The sequence below is a fragment of the Pongo abelii genome, chromosome 10, assembly GCF_028885655.2.
Source record: "Pongo abelii isolate AG06213 chromosome 10, NHGRI_mPonAbe1-v2.0_pri, whole genome shotgun sequence".
Taxonomy (NCBI): domain Eukaryota; kingdom Metazoa; phylum Chordata; class Mammalia; order Primates; family Hominidae; genus Pongo; species Pongo abelii.
The window spans coordinates 38,353,877-38,373,917 of record NC_071995.2 but is presented as its reverse complement, the minus strand read 5'-3'; the positions used below and the strand labels follow the sequence as shown (position 1 = coordinate 38,373,917).

The 20,041-nt window shown below is 34.3% G+C and overlaps 1 protein-coding gene and 1 pseudogene across 3 annotated transcripts in view; both read right to left on the bottom strand.

The window, feature by feature from the left end:
* CNTN1 (contactin 1) overlaps window positions 1-20,041 on the bottom strand; it is a 390,365-nt gene that overhangs the window by 331,807 nt on the left and 38,517 nt on the right.
* Window positions 12,510-18,239, bottom strand: LOC129049104 (methionine aminopeptidase 1-like; annotated as a pseudogene).

The following is a 20,041-nucleotide window of genomic DNA, read 5'->3' as shown; positions in this document are numbered from 1 at the left end:
CGAGCACCTTGGGCACATGTTCTCAGCATCTCCTGAGGGTTGTGTCATAAGCCATGGTCACTCATATTTGGCTCACAATAAATCTCTTCGAATATTTTACAGAGTTTGACTCTTCTCATCAACATAAGGAAAAATGAGAAACAGATAAAGTCATTTTAGTTCTGAAGATATTTGGCAGAACAAAATGAAGAAAATGTTAACATATCTCCCAGTTGGGAAATAGTCAAGGAAATTTGGTGCAATTCAATATGGGCTTTTTATAGCTGCTAAATGTGGTGATTATGAAGATTATGTGACAATATGGATCACATCAAATATTAAGTGAATGAAGCAGATTATACATTGTTACAGTCCAATCACAAACATGTAAGGAAACATTTGTTTAGGAAACAAAGGGCTGAAAATAAACACATAAAATAAATATGGTTTTTTTCCAAATGTTCTCCAAAACAGTAATTTTATTTTCCTAATATGTAACATAGGTGTTAAACGCCTCCATGAGAAGTTCTTGCACCAAAAGATCTCCCTCCCCAATATATCTAGGAATCTATCATTAGCAATTTCTCCTCTGGTCATCCTTAAAAACTGCTGTAACAAACAATTCTTTCCGCCTTTTAATCCACACGTTCAACCTGAATGGCTTTAACAGCTGTCTTTTATGCCCTTAATTCCCAAATATTTCTTTTCTAACTACTACTTCTATTCTAAGTTTCAGTCCTATGTATTCTATATCTATATCAACTGAAAGATATAGCAGTTTCTTGCAAAGATTTGTAGCATCTTTTGTACAAAAATGTTAACAGGAATTCCTTCAATCACCTCTGGCCCTCTGTAGCATTTTATGCTACCATGCTAGAAAACCTCAGCGCAAATTTCACTTCTTTCTCTCCCTTTCCCATCACAACACACCAGTTCCCAAATGCAGGCTATTCCATTCCAGAAATCTACTGAAATTAATGCATCTTTTCCACCCTCATTCCCTTCATGCGTTCATCTCTGTGTTTTGTTTTGTTCTTTTATTTTTTTTATTTAATTTAATTTAAAGTTCCAGGATACATGTGCAGGACGTGCAGGTTTGTTACATAGGTAAATGTGTGTCATGGTGGTTTGCTGCACTTATCAACCCATCGCCTAGGTATTAAGTCCCACATGCATTTGCTATTTAACCTGATGCTTTCCCTCCCTCTACCCCTGCTACTGACAGGCCCCAGTGTGTATTGTTCCCCTCCCTGTGTCCATGTGTTCTCATTGTTCAGCTTCCACTTATAAGTGAGAACATGTGGTGTTTGGTTTTCTGTTCCTGTGTTAGTTTGCTGAGGATAATGGCTTCTGGCTCCATCCATGTCCCTGCAAAAGACACGATCTCATTCTTTTTCATGGCTGCACAGTGTTCCATGGTGTATATGTGAAACCCAAAACTGTAACAGCCCTAGAAGAAAATCTAGGCAATACCATTCAGGACATAGGCACAGGCAAAGATTTCATGACGAAAACATCAAAAGCAATTGCAACAAAAGCAAAAATTGATAAATGGGACTTAATTAAACTAAAGAGCTCTGCACAGCAAAAGAAACTATCATTAGAGCAGACAACCTACAAAATGGGAGAATATTTTTGCCTAATATCCAGAATCTACAAGGAGCTTAAACAAATTTACAAGAAAAAAAAAACGAAACAACCCATTACAAAGTGGGCAGAGGACATGAACAAACACTTCTCAAAAGAAGACATTTATGTGGCCAACAAACATGTTTTGTTTTTTCCTAAACACCCATTCTAAATACTTAGCCTTTGTTACCTATTTTAATCTTTACACCAGTCATATGTATTAGCACCATATTGTTGACAAAACTGATGTACAAAAAGATAAGTAATTTGATAACACAGCTAGTATGTGGCAGAGCTGGCAACCTTAACTATTCCAACAATCTCCCTGTCTCTATGTCACTTATTACAATTTTTTTTAACATTATTTTGTCCTGCATTGCCCACATGATTACATTCAAAATCAATAGCATCACAAAGAAAGTCCTTGAAAGTCTAGAGCAAGTCTAACTGTCCAAGTTTATCACTTGTCACTCCCACCCCACACCTTGTGTTCCTTCCAAACTCAATAGAAAGACTCAGGACACAACTGGTCCTTGCCCAACCCCATTGCTTGTGAATACCTCAACTGGTTAGAAAACTGTCCCAATTATTCTCCCTAGACATCCTTCACAACAAGACTCAGACGTTTCTTCTTTAATGAAGCCTCCCATTCCCCCAGCCTCAACCTGCAGAATAATTTGTCCTGCTCGCCGCGTTCCCATAATACAGTTTTCATATATTTAACTCATTACCTACTGTAAGGTAACAGAATTTAATTACTGGCTATTCCATCTTGCTTACTTAATAATAATCTCATCCAGAGTAGGGATTGGGTCTTACTCATCATTGTATCATTGTCTTATGCAATATTAGTTGCACATCCACCATATGCTAATGCTTCACTCAGTGCCTGGCATATTTGATTAATGATTGAGGAGGAAAATTATCAGAGCACCATGAATCAGTTTTCAAGGACTGAAAACTGATTGCTTATAAGGCCTTATAAGAGAATTAATAGCAAAGGCTGACAGGTCTCTAGGAACAGAAGTCAAAGGACATGAGAGAAGACAAGATATAGAAATTAGGGAAGATTGCTTGAGTCCAGAAGTTTGAGGCTGCAGTGAGCTATGATCACACCATTGCACTCTAGCCTGGGCAACAGACCGAGACTCTGTCTCACAAAAAAAAAAAAAAAAAAAAAAAAAAAAAAAAAAAAGAAAGAAAATTAAATTAAAAATATATACTTACAGAAGAAAGATGAAAGAGTTGAAAAGCAGCAAAGAAAAGACAAACTTTATTCACTCGAAAATGTTGTTATTTCCAAAATACGAAGTAATTAAATGCAAGTTAATTTGGATAGAATTCTCTGCAAAAAAAGACAAACCATTTTCCTCCTTCCCTTTTTGTGTAAATTCAGTTCAGCTATTGAGCACAAGAACTGCTATGGTGAAATACCACTCTACCAAATGCTTTTAGTTTTAGCCCATTTAAGCTATTGTAAACTCAACTTGGCAGTCACCTTGCTGAACAGTGAGCGAGCAGGATAAATGAAACTTTCCTGAAGTTCTTTTTATCATTGAACAGTAGGAGAGCATTATTGGCTTCATTCAGTTGTGGCTAGGTTACACGGGTTATATTTTAAGTACTTTAGGCCAAAATCCCACTGTAATGTGATATTATTGGGTCAGTTTGTCTGACTTGAGAAAAAGTCCTATTATAAGTAGAAGGAGTTTTGTCTCATTTCTTCAGAATATATATACAAAACTCTTGGAAATTTTGAAAGCTTAGACTTTTTCCCCCTACAGTAAAGAGGGAAAAAAAGAAAAATAAATTCTGCTTCTCAAAGAAAAATTAAAAAAAAAGCAAGTTCAAATGTATTCAATTAGAAATGATAATACATTATGAATTCATTTCTAGAATTTTTAAAATTTTTCCATTAAAATTTATTTCATCTAATAATAGTTGTTATTTGTAAATAACCATCACAAAAGATAAGTAAAAATAGGATAAACACTTGTATCAAGGAAAATAAGTCTGAAGTGAAATGATATAACGTCTACTTCTCTGAGATTTGGCATTTACTAGTGGTAACTCAATGTCACATTTCATCATCTGTAAAATAGAATTAATGCCTAATCCACAGGCTATTTCAAGTATTAAGTTGATATTTATAATACCCGGTGCAAACAGTTGCTAATAGATGTCATTTAAAATGAAATTTAAATACATCAATAGCCTTGTAATTAAAGTTAAATGATCAGATTATTTCCAATTAAACTCAGTGTTTTAGTTTATCACTCTTATATCTTTTTGTGGTGTAAGATAATTTAGAGAGCATATATAGGAAGAAAAAGGGCTGGATCATAAAAATGAGGGAAGCTTCCTCATTAGAGTTTTTCTTGGAACTACCATTGTAAAATGAAGAAATACGGATTATGGTTTGATTCTTCTACATTTAACTGATATCAAAAAACAGATTTATTAAAGCTGATTTAAAGTGAAGTAAAAAAAAACCAGCATAAGGACATAGTCAATAAAACTAGAAATATCTGTCCAGCTTCCTATCCCAGGAAGTTTATTGTTTTTTGTCTATTTTAAATATCAATTATCTGGGCATGTATGTAGTTGTTTATTGAAAAGACTTCAGTGGATATTCCATAGGTCACTTCATTTACTAACCACCAATTATATATATAGGATGCTAGGAATTGAGTGCAAAAAGGTAAAAGTTCCAGGCAGTGAGAAATGGCCAGGTGTACAGGAGGGGTATTAGTCCATTTTCATACTGCTAGGAAGAAATACCAAGACTGAATAATTGATAAGGAAAAAGCGGTATAATGAATTCACAGTTCCACATGGCTGGGGCGGCCTCACAATCAGGGTGGAAGGCAAAGGAAGAGCAAAAGCACATCTTACGTGGCGGCAGGCAGGAGAGCGTGTGCAGGGGAACTGCCCTTTATAAAACCGTCAAATCTTGTGAGACTTATTCAGTATCATGAGAACAACATGGGAAAACCCACCCCCATAATTCAATTACCTCCAACTGGGTCCCTCCCACAGCATGTGGGGATTATGGGAGCTACAATTCAAGATGAGATTTGGGTGGGGACACAGCAAAACCATATCAGGAGGGGACAAGGGGAAACTCTCAGAGTTATTTCAGTGCTAGAGATAAGGCTGAAGAGGGAGGTCAAGGCTGGGCCCTAAAGTGTCTTTTATTCCATGTTACTGTGCCTAACATTTGTCAAGGATGCAATGAAGAGGCATTTAACTATTTTATGTAAAGAATTGACACATTTTATGTTTATGATCAATCATGTTTTGGCTAAAGTTTTAGGAGAAACTTGAAGAAGAACAGCAGTTAGAGTTACTATAATTTCCAGAAGAAAGGTGATAGAAATCCGAATGGGGGCAAAAAGTAAAAAGATAACGAGGATAGCATAGATTTTAAAATATATTGGGGGTAAATCTGCATTATGCAATGATTGACACAATTTTACTTCTATGGCCATCCAAATCAAAGGTCACAACTTTAGCTCGAATGTAACAATGATTATTTATATACTCCTTTGTTTTAATTACAGTAGGTTTATAACATGTTTCATTACAAGGTTGAGTTATCTACCCTTTATTTTTCATCACTCTCAGATTTATCTGGCAGATCTTGTGAATTTATTTACCCTTATGAAGTTTAGAATCCATTATTTTGTGTAGTTCATAAAAATTTATGTTGAATTTTTGAGGGGAATTTATTGAATGTATGGGCTAACATAGGAAGCTCAGATTTCTTTACACTGTAAGTCTAACAATCCAAAAGCAAGATATGGCATGTCTTTCTGTCTATTCATCTCCTCCTTTCTAATCCTTGGTAGTGTAATAGGTTTTCTTCTTATCGATCTTGGACATTTACTAATGTTTATTTCAATATAGTTTCTCCTTCGTATTGTTACTACAACTGAGGTCTGTTCTTTCCTTGTATTTTCCTTAAAATATGTTTATAATAGTATTTCAAGGACACAGAAAAATATAAGATACCCCTGTAGTAAACAACCTCTGTCAAACTAGCATTTGACCATACTTGTTTCAATTATTTCTTAAAGAAATAAAACATTGCAGATATGGCTGAAGCCTCTGTTTACCTTTCCAGCTCCCCTCCCAAGTGGGATTGCCATATAAAATGCAGGACTTCGTGTTAAATTTGAATTTCACATAAACAATGAATAAATATTTAGTGTAAGTATGTCTCATATGATATACAATTTGAATGTATTTTTATTTGCTAAATCTGACATCCTTATGCCTGAGGTCTAGAAATATCCTGAAATTGTTTTTTAATCATTTTTACACATTTCAAAACGCTGCACATTATGTGATCAAGAACATTTTAGAGGATTGTTTTGCATGCCTTCAAATCTTATATAAATGGTACAATATGTTTCATTCTGCAGCTAGCTTTTTAAACTAAATGCTGAGATTTTGAGATTTATCCTTATTGACTACCCAAGTCGTTTACTCATTTGAAATGCAGGTTTTCATTATTACAAACGAGATTAAAATTAATGTGCTCATAGATTTCTTCTCATTTTTCTTAGGTATTTGTGAGAGAGTCTCCTACATGGGTTCTTAAGCTCCACTGCACACTAGAATCCCCTGAGGAGCTTTATAACATACTGATGCCAGAAAAATGTCTCTGGTATTTCTGATTTAACTGGTTTGTAGTGCAGCCTGGGTACTGGTATGACTGTCACGTGCACCCAAGGTTAAGAACCACTGTTCTTCTCCAGCATATATTTTTAGAAGTGAAGTTGCTAGGTTTAATCTATGAATCTTCTATGAACCTATGAATCTTCTATGAACCTATGAATCTTCTATGATACTAAATATTGCCAGATTGAGCTCCAGAGTGCTTTTACTAGTTCAAAATCCCATCGACTACAGATACAACTCTCCACTGCTATGCTTTTTAATTTTTGCAAATTTGGTAGACACAAAACATTAAATCTCTGTAGATTTATTTTGCATTTCTTTGACTGTTAGTGCCGTTGAGCCTCATTTCATGTATTTATTGACTATTGAGATTTTCTCTTCTCTGATATGCCTGTTCACAATATTTGACCCTTTATTAACGGGTCATTTATCTCTCAGTTATTGAGTTATAAAATTTTTATAACTTGTTTGTGGTTCCTTTTCTATTGTAGGTCTTGTATATTACTTTCGCTAGTTTATGGCTTGACTTCAAACTGTATTTAATGATGTCCTTTGTCAAAATGAAGCTTTACATTTTTAATCTTTCCCTTTTGCTTTCTGTAATTTGTTTAAGAAATGCTTCACAACACAAAAGTCATCCACATATTTTCATAAATTGTTTTTCTAAAGATTAAATTTTTTTTACCATTCAAAATTCTAATGGACTTGAATTATTTTATTAGTATGAAGTAAAAATTTCTGCCCCATCTCCCAAAATAAAACAGCAATTTTCCCAGTGCCATTTGTGGAATAGTTTTCTTTTCCCGCACTAGTTGGTGTATCCATATAATGACATCAATATAAGTTTCTGAGCTCCGTGTTTTGTTCAACATTGTACACTCTGAACAAATATCATATTATTATGAAATTATGCTAAATTTGGTATGTGATACAGCAGTTCCCCTTCACTTGTTCTTCAAAATCACTTTGGGATTTATAGATTATTTATTAAGAATAAACAAACCTATTACTATCTTATTAAAAGTCTAAAAATACAGAATATATGATGAATTATGCAAATAATTTCAATCTCTGTGTATTTAAATATTTGATTTTTCTCATATGATCTCTTAATATGATGCCTCAATCCAGAACCATATTTGAGTTCCTAGAGTAAGCCACACTTAGTGGTGGTATGTTACTCTTTATTTGTGATGTTTCATTCTAGTTGCTAGTCTTTTATTTTGATCTTTGTTTCAAGTTCCATTGTCTATATGTCTTTTTAATTTGTCAGATTTTGGTAGTAATGTAATGCTAGATTAGAAAATATAATTGTGTGATGGTTAGTACTGAGTGTCAACTTGATTGGATTGAAAGATACAAAGTATTAATCCTGGGTGTGTCTGTGAGGGTGCTGCCAAAGTAGATTAACATTTGAGTCAGTGGGCCGGGGAAGGCAAACCCACCCTTAATCTGGTGGGTGCAATCTACTCAGCTGCCATCGAATATAAAGCAGGCAGAAAAATGTGAAAGGAGAGACTAGCCTAGCCTCCCAGCCTACATCTTTCTCCCATGCTGAGTGCTTCCTGCCCTTGAACATCGGACTCCAGGTTCTTCAGTTTTGGGACTCAGACTGGCTCTCCTTGCTCCTCAGCTTGCAGACAGCCTATTGTGGGACCTTGTGATCATGTAAATTAATACTTAATAAACTCATATATATATATAGACATATATACACTCCCATATATAAGTGTATATACATATATGCACATATATATATCCTATTACTTCTGTCCCTCTAGAGAACCCTGACTAATACAAGTGTAAATACTTATTTTCCTATCTTTTCAAATAGCTTGAAGTGCTACAAGCATCTGTTTCTTGTAGTGCTTCAAACTATTTGAAGATAAAAAATTTATATATAAAATCCACCAATCTGGATTTATACTGATTTGGAGGGGGGAATATCTCCATGATAAAGTTTTTGAATTTTTTCTTTAGCAATTGGTCTGTGTTCTCAAGGATCAGTTTCACTCATTTCTATTTTCCTAGAAAAATACTGATTTTGTGTAGGATTTAAAATTTATTTTTATAATGTTGAAAAAACTAACCTTATGCAATTCTTTTAATGTCTTCTGCCTCTGAGATATTTTCCCATTTCCAGTTCTTAATGTATTTGTGCTTTCACCATCAGCGTCCTGATTAGGTTAGCCATTGTTTTTTCTTTGTTTGTTTGTTTGTTTAAGACCCAGTTATTGGGTTGATTTATTAGCTCTGTTTTGTCTGTTCTCTAAGACATTACTTTTCTGCTTTAAATTATTAAATATTTTCATCTAACTTATTTTATTATGTGTGAGTTAGTTACCAAAATTATTTATTTTCATTCTTTATCAATGCAAGTGTTTGTGGCTAGGAACTTGTCTCTAGTTACTGTGACTAAATTGTATACCATAGGTCTTCATATATAATGCTTTATTATATTTATTTTCCAAGTAATCTGCTCTTTTTCTCTGAACTTCATCTTTAACCCAAAAGCCACTTGTGAGAGCCACTTATTTCATTGTGATCAGTGAAGCTAATTCTTTTCCTTTGGGAAATATGTTAGCGATTTCTTTCTAATCTATTATTTTTTTTCTCATGTGAATATTGCAAGAGCTTTTTAAATCATATCTTATAATTATATTATTAAGATCTATGCATTACTTTTGGTCTATTTGTTTGCCGTGGTCTGAGAGATAAATTAGAATATTCTATATAAATTAGAATATTGTATTACTATATTTCTGTCCATTTTACTTATGCCTATGTATTAATGACTGCCAGATCTTCATTATCATTTATATACGTTTTACACTTCCAAGTGCTCATGTTTGATTGATTGATTCTGTATGTGTGTCTGTGTGTGTCAGAATAGTGGTCTATTTAAGAGAAAGTGGCCCTGGCTCACAGAGTGCTGCCTTTTCCTTCGGCTTTCCTTGGGGATTGGATGTCTGTATGAGGCCATCATGTCTTGCCCCATCTTTCTGAGACAGCTGCAGGGTAATCGCAGTAGATGTTTTCTCCTCTGCTTATTCCACATTTCTCTTCCAGCAAAGATGGCAAGCAATGTGATTTCCTCAATGAGACCTACCTCCCCACCTCTCTGTAGTAACAAATGGAGGACAGGAGAGTTCCTACAGTCAGCTCAAACACGTTGTTTCTATTGACTCAAACCGAGGACTGTTGGTTTTCCTCTTTAGCATCCCCCGATGCTCTGGAAAATGTTTGCATTTGGCTGGCTGTGTCTGAGATATGTAACTGCATATGCCCTCTGTCAGTATCTTCCTGCACCCTGATTTGATATTTATTGCATTTGACAGCTCTTCATCTTAAATTGTGATTCAAGATTATAGATATCCCTATTTTTGTCAAAAACATGGTTTACATTTTTCTTGTTATTCTTGTTTACATGATTTCGGAGGAGAGAAAGAGGAAGTATCTTTTGTCTCCTTTCTCACAATTAGGATTCCCTTATATCTTTGAAAATTACTGATGCTTTGAGCTTCACTCTAAACAAATGAAATCAGAATTTTTAAGACTCAGCCCAAGAGATGTTTAATTTGATAAACTCTATAGGTGATTTTTCTGTGGGAACGATGCCCATTGCCTTAGCCAAACAAATATAGGCTTTTAATAATATTTAAAATATTCTAGTTACCTTTCTTTCTTTGTATGTACCAAATGTGTATTTTGAAGAATCTTCTTACATTGTTTGAAGTTTCTTGTCACTTCTAAATAGGAGTACTAAACTGACTTCCATAAAAGCTACTCATTTTAATCTAAGAAAGTATACATAGCTTTAATTATTGAATATATGTCTACTGAGAGTTTATGGGGAGAGAAAGCCTGTTTTGGTTCTGTGGAACTCTTTGGTATTGAAATATTCTGGTCTTTAAGGAATGAACAAAATATCCTTTGAAACATTCAACAATGATGATTTAAATAGTCAACCCACAATAGTTATCCAACCCTTCTTTGCAGTATAATCTTCTTTTACACTATCATAAAATCGTATGCCTAGTAAAATGATTGTTTTACTGTTCCTATGTTGCACACCATGCTTTTCCTGATGAATGACTTTGCTCTTACTTTACTGAAATAAATCTTCTCAACTTAATTGATAAATTATACTTCTTGTGAAAAAACACCTCCAAAATCAATTTCTCTTCCTTCAAGGTTTCCTGACCCAGATGTTGGTTCTCCATTTGTAAATACAATGGGCAATTTCATCTGTATTTTTCTTAGCATGCTTATTATGTTATATTAATTTGCATACTTGACTTTTCCCTTAGTGATAAATTGTAATGATAATAGAATATGTGATAGTTATTTGGCATCTACGAAATTCCAGGTAACAGATTAAGTCATTATTTGCATTAATCCTTAAACGTATAAGCTAAGTAAAATCATTTTTTCTATTTTCCTAATGAGAAAATATGGGCTGAATGAAGCCGAGCAGTTTGTCCCAAATCACACAATCAGCCAAAGGCCAGTATTTAAATGTCTCAGTGCAGAAGCAGTGCTCTTCATCCACGATGCCTTACTGTGCCCTAAAGGTCTACTGCCTTTTCAGGGTCTTGCTCAGTAACTTTTACATGGTAAACCCCAGGATATTTATTACATTGAATCTCACCACTTAACCCTTACCATTAGTTTGATCTTAAATAGGCTGTTTTCATATAATTATAAATGTGGAACCCTCAAGTCAACATTTTGAATGTTTCTGTTTCCTCATTATACTCCAGCATTTTAATCAGAATATGCTCTCAGCTAGAGAACTTGGCCTAATCATTAGTTCTTATGCTCTCTCTGCCTTTTAGTGGACTCCAATTGTTTTGTAGATCTGAATTGACAGCAATTACATAAAGCAGCCAGAGGATGATTAGCTTGGAAAGCTGAATTTTGTCAAGTTAATTACCAGTGGGGCACACTGACTTTGATTCATGAATATGGCTTTTTGCAGAGCTCTTAAGATGTTAATCAGTCGACACTTATTTTTTACAGTTTAATGGAAATGTCAGAAGGAGAGTTGTGGGGAAAACCCAGGAACAGAGACCCTGGTGAGCAGTGACTCACCAAATATAAAAGAAACATTCATTTTAAAGAAGTGTTTTCAGGCTACTTGATCATGAAATGAACACTCCCTTAACTGCTGGAGCTGCAATCAAATCAATCATCAGTGTTCTTGACAAACGTGAGGATCAGTTGAAGACCGTACTCTTTCACAGACAAACTTTCTAAATTCCATTAAATGGAGCTGTGTGGCAGTAGAGATAAATGTAAAAGACAAGAAAGAATATTTACTCTTTTTAAATATAAAATATTTAGAATGTATTATATACATTTTTATCAAATTGGAAATATTCTGCAATCCCTTCCTAGTTCAACGTTGAACTACTGGGAATAAAGAATTCCTCACAATCAACTCCTTTAGTTGCTTTTTAAGCCTGCTGCCTTTCTTTATCTCATGATGCCAAAAATCTCTTGTACCTCTTCCTCTGGCAGGGGAAGGGGGAGGGCAGGGAGACCTCCTTACCTGAACACTTTTGAGAATAATAGCTTGAGAGTAAAAATATGAACCCCATATTGTGCTGTCAAATTTTGCCACTGAATATATTTTAATTTTTGAAAAAAAAAATCTGACTTTTAAAATAAGGAATCCAAATCTAGAATGTGTATTTCAGCCATCATTTTTAAGCTATTTGTTTGTGACCAGAAAAATAATAAGCAAAAACAAGTAACTTTATTCGGGTTTACAAGCTTTTTGTTAGGGGGCAACATTGTATTTTAAGGACACTGTATTTTGAAAACTGCAAATCAAGTGTAACATCAGCCAACAAAATATTATAACCAAATACATCTACTTAATGTGTTTATAAATATTCTCTCCTGGTTTACTTGTCTCCACTCAGAGCCCAAATTCATACCCAGGAACTGTGTCTCTTTTATAAACAGAATGCAGAAGCTTCTAGGCTCCGTACTGATTATCATATCCATTAGGTGACTACAAGAATAAGTTTTCTAGTAAAAATAACAAGGCAGTTGTAACTTTTGAAACTAATTAAAATATACACCAACCCTATGAGTAAGGAGAGAGAGTAATAAAAAATGCCTGCTTCATTTATTAATATTATGTAGGCAAAATTAGCATTTTGATATTAAGAAAAATGTCAAAGAATGCTACTGGATTAGGGAGTTTTATATTAGTGAAATAATTTGAAAGAAATGACTTTTATAGAATTAATTCCTGTCAGCTTATCCAAACATTTGGACAAAAAATTCTGTAGGCAAATCATTAACACTTCAGTGCTTTTCTTTGAGGTTTCCTCAATAGAGACACTAATAGGATTTCTGAGCAAATATGGATTTCAATGTTCTTTTGCATTACATTAAAGACCATCACAGTCAGTGGTTTCTTATGCCCCTCTATGCACTAAAGGAGAAAACAACTCAACTACAATTCTGCAATGAAGGTTTCCTGGCAGACTATCAGCATGGTCTACATAATTATTTGACATCTTCAAATATTTCATTTTTGAAATTTGAGAGTTTTAGATAATGAGACAGTAAAATGTATTTGATGTAATTTCATAAATCATTATGATAAATTAAAATATTATGCTGCAGTTCTGTTCCAAACTTTTACGCAGGAATGTTCTCTTAATGTTGAATGTCCCCATTTATCATTGGAATTTTCCTTAGTTCTCCACATATTAAATTTATGAAATTTAATAAGATGTTTTCAAAGATAGCTAGAAAGTAGACATAACATTATCAGATACTATACATACTGAATACTTTGCAGAAAAATTACTGCCTAAATTAAGCGCTATAGACTTAAAATTGCTTTGACCCTTCCATATGGTAAGGCAAATGGTTTAATGAGCAATTTCTCTAGTGTTTCTCATTTGCAATTTAAAATTTTCTATTTTATAGTACAAATATTTTTTCAGTCATTGATTCAACAAATATTTTCAGATTTCCTTCTGCACCAAGAATGTAATGATTACCAAAACCAAATGCCCGTTCCCCAAGAGTTCATAATTTAGTGAAAGATTATAAAGCAATACATGCATGTTATGTGCTTATTTTGTTCCTGTATTAGAATCTAATTAGACTGTTTAAATCACCCAAAAGAGCCCCAGTCAGAGATAACCACAGTTAAATTACTGGGATATTTAAATACATATTTGTGTGTATTTATTAGGTTTGAAGTCACTGTTTTTGTTGATTAGAAATGGTTAATAGTGGCAATTTGATACAGTTCAACCTAATTAATATATTCCACTGTATGGAATATATTAATTTTCTGCAGTTTAATTTTCTGCAGTTGAATATTGAAATTATTGTCAATACTTTCTATAATAAGTAGTGCTAATAAACTATGGTATATTGCATACTTGATCACATCAATCTTTATGTATATCTTTTCATTCTTTCCCCAATAAAAATCCCTGCGAGCAAAATATCTAAAGAATATGTACATTTTTAAAAACTTTTGAAATTTATATTTTTAAATTGTGCTGAGGATTTTTTGCTCAGACTGTTGTTTCCATTTCAATTTGACAAATGGTGTTTTGAAAATTAATGGCTGCTTTATGCATTTTCCCCATGGTTTTCTATTATCTGTCAAATCAATTTTAGTCATTTATGGTTTACTAAAAAGTTTGTAATTCACTCCTGTTTGGCCTTTTTAAAAAATATAGAATTGTCATAGTATTTGCTTTATTGTTAAGGGAAAAAACACCCAAAATATGTTGTTATATCCCTCCCACCATCATTTCTAACATTATACATTTCTTTTCTCCTTTGTTTTCCTATATGTCTTGCCAAGGATTGGTCTATTTTAATGACCTTGTCAAAGAACAAATATTAAATTAAAAATGGCATTTCCCCTTTTTATCCCAATTTTTAAATTTAAGCTTTTGTTTTTGGTGATTTTTTTCTTCTTTACTTTCCTCAAGTATATATTCTTACTCTTTTTTTCTAATGCTTAGTTTATTTAATTTTTAGTTTACTTATTTTCAGGCTTTACTATGCCCGTTGCGTAATACCTTTTTTGATCGTCATTTAAACTTTTAAATCTCATTTTACACATTATATTAACATTTACATTGCAAGGCATTCCATCACAAATATTACAGATTGATAAAAACTTCACACACATACTCCCCCAAATTGAAACCAGATATAGTCACTTTACTAAATCAATCAAATAATAAAAGCAATGGAAATGTTATTATAACTATTTTAAAACAATAAGGACTCAGACACTCTGGAAAAGATATACTCTTACAACTATTATATAACATGTCAGTGGTATGAAATTATATTACATGAAAGTTAGCAAATACCCATTAATTAAGTCCACTCTAATAATGACAATGACTTTAGGATCTGATATGTAGTCATTGGATACATTCCTATTTGGACAACTGTCAAAAGGAACATAGATATTGGGCAACTGAGGTCATTTCTAATGAGGTTCTCAACTATGTAAAGGTGACGTGTGTTTTCAGGATACCATGGACAGTTACATCCCTGCTATAGTCACCATCAGGTTTACTAAACAGAATCTAACAGCACACTTGACTCACTGTGCTCACAGCTGGAGACACTTTAGAACTCTTTCCCCATCATCCTCCACAGTGCACCCTCCACCCTTCTCTGAGAATCTCCAAGGTATGCCGTTGAAATAAAATAGAGATGAGAAGAAAAGGGGCTTTGCCGCTCCCATTTCTGACCAACTAGCGGTTTGGCATAGCAGTGTACTACAAAATTCTCATGCCCTGCAACAGTCAGCCACCACTGGGAGCATGGCTACTTTTGCCATAATCTAAACTTTAAAAAGCCTGATAATGAGAAAATGGGTGTGTAGGAAGATTTAGAGGGAGGGGACAGCACTGAAAGGAGTTGAGCAATGTTTCCTTTATTTTTCTCAGCTTTTTTTAGACTCAAAACAAGTTCTTGAGGACACACATCAAATTGCTATAGTCCTTTCTTACCTTTGGTCAAAACAAAACAAATGATAAAAAATGTCCCCTTCCTTTCTCTACTCCCCAAAAAATGCATAGTACAGTAAGAAGGTACAATTGAGATGTGCTATTTTGGAAGAAATTAAAGTTGGGATATGTAGTGAGGCTATTCACTATCAAGTTGCCAGGTTAGCATTTCACAGCCAGTGTCTGTGATCAGCAAGGAGTAGTGGAACCGAGTGGACCGCTTTCACTGTCTCCTCACTGCAGTCCAACCTTCTGGCTAGGATTCATCCTGCCATCCACCTTCACAAATCATTGGCTCAACTGTAAATACATGGCTTGACTGTATCACACCAACTGCTTTATTTTAGGCACAATGGAGTGCATTGGGAGCTGTATGAAAATGTTTGTGGACTCCATGCTCGCAATAGCTTCAAACAACTGAAAATTCATTTGCTTGGGCAGGCTTCTGAAATATGTTTCCCAATTCTCTGTATCAAACATCAGGTTTCACTGCATTAATGGCTTGCATGAGGCACTCATACGTGGTCTGAACAAATTTCCGTGCATCCTCATCCACACTGCCAACAAAATATGTCTTAATCATGTCCCCATGACAACCAATGCAATAAAGAGTGATGTCGACATTATCACCTTCTTCCAAGGACTGTCTGGAATTCTGTGGGAAAGTATAATAATTCAGAGGAGAAGGATAACAATTTCTTGCAATGCATGCTAAGTGTACAGCATGGTCTGTTCCTTCAGTAGTTACACCTGGCTTAACCATCCCAGCAGCAATATTCAACACTTCTCTAGCAGCTTAGATACAAGTCGCATCCCTTTTGATCTTCAGATTAGAAAAATTTAACTTGAGGAGTATCTTTAAGAGCCTGTTCAGATTCAGACATTCCCAAGGAATGATCAGTAAAATCATCTTTGACTATAACTTGGCACTGGTCTTGTTGTCATCAGTGGATAGTGTGGTCTAAGTTGACCAGTGTATGGATATTAACACTGGCCCACGGGTCAGTGTTAATATCACCTTCTACAGTCCAGGAAGACACTTCTTGCTTTTCCTTTTCATCTTTTGCTTTCTTATGTAATAATTTGTGAGCAGCTCAATTTTCCTGGAAATATTCTGTGAGCAGAATTGCAAGCCTTGGATGCCCAGTTGATGCAGGTAGGACAATAGAGATTGACCTGGGGACTCCAGCCACCTGTCTCCTTGGCCACCATGCTGCCTGCCTACTGGGGGAGCACTCACCTGGGAAGAGGAGGAGGAGGAAGCCTGTGCATCACTTTATATGTACTTTTTAATCTCTGTTATTTTCTAAGCATGATAAAATTGTAAAAGTGACTATTTTCCTAAGAGTTAATTAAGAGAGTCATTTATCTCAAATGTAAAATGGGTTGATTTGGTAAACATTGTTGGTGTTTAGAGCCATTCCAAATCCCACTTCTTGTCTGCCTTCCTTTCCTATAGAATGTGGACAACCAACATTTTTGCTAAGTCCTTACAACTAGGGTCTAGTTCTACCCAATGAGATATTAACAGAAGTCGCTAGGTAGTACTTCCAGGAAAGCTCTAGAAGAAGTCTTACAGAGCTTACTACTAGTTGCCCTTTTTTTGGTCCTCTACTCTTCCGCTTGTTCCTGCCTGGATATGGTCACTTGCCCAAAGGCTTAGCAGTCTTCTTCAACACGAGGATGAAACCACACACCTAGGATACTATGGAGCGGGAGAGCAGGGAGAAAAAGCAGAGATACTTAAGAATTTCCTGGAGTTAATGCACAGATCTAATCTGCCTGCCTGTGGACTTCTTGTTTCATGAAAAAAACAAAGCCTTTTCTTATTTACACTACTTTCATTAGGTTTTCTCATTCTAGCTGCTAAAATAAATGTTAATTGAAAGCATGGCTGTTGTTGATGTCAGTTCTCAACCCAGAATCCTTTTTACTAGACAGTACAAATGTCTCCCAGCTACCATGAGCACATAGCTGCACTCTTCTCTGGGAAATTGTCCTGGCCTAAGAAGAGCTGCCTTACTCTGGGCATGACACATCAGCCAATGGTTTAGTGATAGGACAGTCCAAAAACACTGCTGCTCTGCCTGAGAGTGGGCACCTCTACAGGGTCATTTGGATGTGAGTTTACATTGGGAGTGACTGAGACTAGACTTCAGTCTCTCATACCACTGGAATGCATTATTCTATTTCCCTTACTTACAGATTTGTCCTGAGTATATTTCCTTAATAAATCACTTGCATCTGGGAAGGCCTATCGAATTCAGTGCATATTTTTATGTTAGGATTTTTAACAAATATCCTATATTTATTTTATAGATAAAGGGTGTAGCATGTGTAGTTTTTGCTTTTTAGAATTTTTCAACAATTTGTCTATGGCCTAATATAGGACTGATTTTGTTTGGATACATGGAAATTTGAAAATACAGTGTTTTTTTCTAAGTAAGTTACAAGTTTAGTATATAAGTTAATCTTATTAGTTCTATCACTTAAATCCAATATGTTTATATTATTTGTCATTTGAATTTCCTTGTATTTATAATAGTGTTCTTAAAATTTGCATGTACATTTTCTGGCTCATTCAGGACCATTCTTTTTTTTTTTTTTAATCTGTGATGTACATTTTCTTACCGTTTATAAAACTAATCCTCTACATTCCATTTATCCTCTTTGCTTTGAATTCTGTTGAGTATTTCTGCTTTTCATTTGCTATTATATTTGTCTGACATTCTTCTCATTTTATTTAAAGCTTTATGTCATTTTAAACATAATGACTAAAAACTTTTAAACTTTTCTCTTGTAAATAGCATATATCAGGAATTTTTTTTGCCCCAATCTTAGAGTCTTTGATTTTTGTATTGTTTTTCCTTTTTTGACACTTTGTCCTTGAAGAAGTGTAATCATCACATTTATTATACTGTATCACGTATTTTAAAAATAATATTTCCTCATGTTCTTTTTTATTATTAGAAATTTTTAATTATTATAATAAAAAAGAATATGAGGAAGTATTTTAAAGAAATAATTTTATTATTAGAATTTTTAAATTCTAATAATAAAAGACTTTTTAGATTAAAAATCAGATTAGAATTTTTTATTTAATTTTATTTAGATTTTTCATAATTAATTTTATTATTATAATGTTTAAATTCTAATAAAAAACATGAGAATTTTAAACATAAGTATTTTAACAAAAATATATAATACATTATAAAAATTGTGATGGCTAACTTATTTTAATTCATTTTCCTTTATTAGTTTGTCTACTGATTTTGAAGGCAAACATTCTATTTCTATTCCAACAGAATTTTTTAAAACTTGAAATAAATTTCACATCTTTTATTGACATTATTAATATAAAAAGAAAAGAACTGTTGAATTATCCCTTGATATGGTTTGGCTCTGCCTCCCCACCCAAATCTCACTTCCAATTGTAATCCCTATAATCCCCATGTATCAAGGGTGGGAACAGGTGGAGGTAATCGGATCATGGAGGTGGTTTCCCCCATGCTTTTCTGGTGATAGTGAGTGAGTCTCAGGAGATCTGATGGTTGGATAAGCACCTGGCATTTCCCCTGCTTGCACTCACTCCATCCTGCCACCCTGTGAAGAAGGTGCCTGCTTCTCCTTTGTCTTCCACCATGATTTTAAGTTTCCTGAGGTCTTGCCAGCCATGCAGAACTGCAAGTCAATGAAACCTCTTTCCTTTATAAATTACCCAGTCTGGGGTACTTCTTCATAGTGGTGTGAGATGAACTAATACATCCTTTTTATCAAATTTCTTCATATGTACTATTTTAAACCAGAACATAGTTTCTGAATTGTTTTAACATTTTTATTTTTCTAAAATATTTTAATATTTGTATTACTTTTTATCACATCAAGAATAATAAAGAATAGTTATATTCTAATTCTGGAGTGGGTGAAATTTATTTTCTTCTGTTTGCCACATTCTTTCCCCCTCCCTAGTCATTAAACAAAGGTTTTATTATTCTTGAAATGTTAGATATTTTACCATACCTGTGTACTGATGTCTTCTCATCAGTTATTACTATACAAATGCTGATTCAAGACTTCCTTGAACTCATGAAACGTTTTTTTCCCCACTATTTTAAATTATTGCTTCTCCTGTTTGCTCTGTTTTTTTTTTTAATTGAATGCCTACTAAACACCTATTTAATCTCAGAGCTCTGGCCTCCTTGTGTCAAAGAAATATTGTACCACACAAATTTAACCAGGCAAGAAAAACTTTACTCAAGACTATTGCAATAGTGGAAAGGAATTAGACTCAACTCCACCAAAACAATAAGTGAGAGAGATTTTAAGAGCTGAGGTGAGCTAGTGGACATACTGAAGGGTGTTATGGTGAGGCTGGTGATTAGGTCAACTGTGTTTGCTAATTGGCACTTGTTGAAATTAGATTCCACTCTCCTATAGAAACTAAGAGATAGGGGTAGGGGCACTATCTTCCTTAGTGATTATATTTCAAAGGGATGGCTCCCAGGTCCTTGAGAAAGACATTCCTGGATTGTAAAACTGGCTAGAGGCTGGGCTGGGAAAAGATTTATGTACATCTCAAAGGGGTAGAGAAAAAGAGAAAAAAATTTCCCATTACAAGTTTTCTTTTTTTTTCTTTCCTATTTTTTTTTTTGAGACAGAGTTTCTCTTTTGTTGCCCAGGCTGGAGTGCAACGGTGTGATCTCGGCTCACCGCAACCTCTGCCTCTC